Source organism: Halyomorpha halys, unplaced genomic scaffold (genome assembly GCF_000696795.3).
Source record: "Halyomorpha halys isolate HHAL.00 unplaced genomic scaffold, Hhal_1.1 Scaffold42.1, whole genome shotgun sequence".
Classification (NCBI taxonomy): domain Eukaryota; kingdom Metazoa; phylum Arthropoda; class Insecta; order Hemiptera; family Pentatomidae; genus Halyomorpha; species Halyomorpha halys.
In genome coordinates this window covers 1,194,159-1,196,539 of record NW_027114384.1, presented here as the reverse complement: position 1 = coordinate 1,196,539, position 2,381 = coordinate 1,194,159, and positions in this window count along the sequence as shown.

Here is a 2,381-nt window from a genome sequence, read left to right as displayed (position 1 = left end):
TATATATATATAGGTTGGTCAAGCTGGCTGACGGTCTGTGGGATGAACTTTCGACTCGTTACCTCATTGGCAGACCAGTTCCTTGGCCAGTTGCACAACAGATGTTATCAGCTGGCCACACTGTTAATCGCTATAGGTTCGGGTAGTCTACACTCCAGATTATTCCTATTATTATAATAATTTGTAGTACTCTAAAGTAAATAGCGACAAAATAAACAAATAACTGACTAGTATTCACAGCTCTCTGTACTAAAAGATAATTAAACTAATATTTAAAAATCGATTTATGTTTGTGTGTACGTAAATGTTCAAGATTTTCCTGAGAAGATTATAGGATATTCCGATTACTATGCATTTTTGGCTAGTTAATCAGAAAGTATACATTTTCTTCAGGGTTAATATTTGCTAATCGATTTTTCCCTTTCAAGCAAATATGATTCGTTTTTTATTCACTTAAAAATTATAAAAAATAATGAGAAGATTATAGGAGAGAAGAGATTTTCCTGAGAAGATTATAGGATATTCCGATTACTATGGTGAACAACAAAATTATGCATTTTTGTCAAGTTACTAAGAAAGTATACATTTTCTTCAAGGTCATTATATGCCAAACGATTTGTCTTTTTCTGAATTATAACAAACAAATATTACTTATTTTTTATTCACTAAAAATTATAAAAAATAATGAGGCTTCAAGAAAAGTAGTTTAACAATTTTTTTTTTTTTTTTGGAAAAAAACAAATCATATTCATTTTTAGTCTTTTGAAACTCTACTATACCTACCATTTTAAAAAAAAAAATAAACAATTAGAATTGAAATTTTTACCGGTGACCATTGTTTTATATAATCGTTTATAATTTCTATTCATTTTATCCAATTTCTACTTTAATACAACCGTTGGATAGCTGACTGTCTGCTTTATTAGGCTACCTTAAATTATAGATTGCCCTTATAAGGGCGAAATATTGGTTTCAAATAAAGAAAAACCTTTAATTTAAAATAAAATTTACAGTGTGTACCCTTAGGTGCAGTTTACAGAGCCCTAAAAAATTCCCAAGTTGCGTAAAAATTGGTTGAGTCGTTTTGAAGTTCTTTTTTATTTTTCAATATACTTACAAGGCGAATATATTGGCATAAAAATTTCATTTTCCGATTTATTTTTTCAAAAATGTGTATTTTAGGGTTCATTGAGGTGCTGAAGATGAATATTAAATTTGTTTCACTCCTTTTTTTTTTTCTTTATTGATAAATATTACAATCTGCCACAACATTGTTAGGCAATGATAACTGGTTACATTCATACTAAAATAAAATAATATAAGAATAAAAATAAATAAATGAATGAAAAAAAATGAACCAAAAAAAGATTGTTTCACTCCTAAAAATCTTTTACTGCAGCTATAAAAAATCGTTTACCACCATTTAAATGTATTATTCTTATTAGAGCGAAATACTGGTTCCAAATACAGAAAATTTTTAATTTGATTTATTGATATTTACGACTGTATAAAAAATACAACCAGTAAATTTGATCATAATGACATAATGATATGATACAGGATGTAGAGAAACTACCCAGTAGTAGAACTCTAAAAACAGTTTACAATATAAGGTCACGAGGCCATCTTCTTTTCAGGCGCCTCGGAGGATTGCCAGGAATGGAAGAGGAAGCAAGGTTAGAACCTAGTGGGTTTGGGTGGTTAGGGAGTTTATTATGGAAGGAATAATATCGGGTTCGGGCTAGATCGGTTACATAAGGAACATTTAGGTCTTTATGGATGGTTTTATTAGTAACAAAATAAGGAGCATTGAGGATTTTACAAAGGATTTTGGATTGTAAAGATTGAATACGAGAGGAATTCGAAGGTTTAGTGGAGCCCCAAAGCTCAACTCCGTATGTCCAGATGGGCCTTATTATTGTCATGTAGATCAGTCTTTTGTAATGAGTTGGAAGTTTAGACCGTTTATCTAGTAAGTCGGAATCTGCGTGCAGTTTCCTGTCTTTTCAGTCTTGTATGAGGATTCCAGGTTAGTCGTTTTGATATAAAATAAAACATTTTTCTTTATTTGGAATCAGTATTTCGCTCTAATTAGAATAATAAATTTAAATGGTGGTAAACGATTTTTTATAGGTGCAATAAAAGATTTTTAGGAGTGAAACAATCTTTTTTTGGTTCACTTTTTTTTCATTCATTAATTTATTTTTATTCTCATGTTATTTTATTTTAGTATGAATGCAACCAGTTATCATTGCCTAACAATGTTGAGGCAGATTGTAATATTTAGAAGAGTAAATGTGATTTGTTGGGATTTATTTTTATCCTCCAATTTCGACACCATTCTTCGAGGATTGTGATATGGGACTGAAGAGTTTGGGATG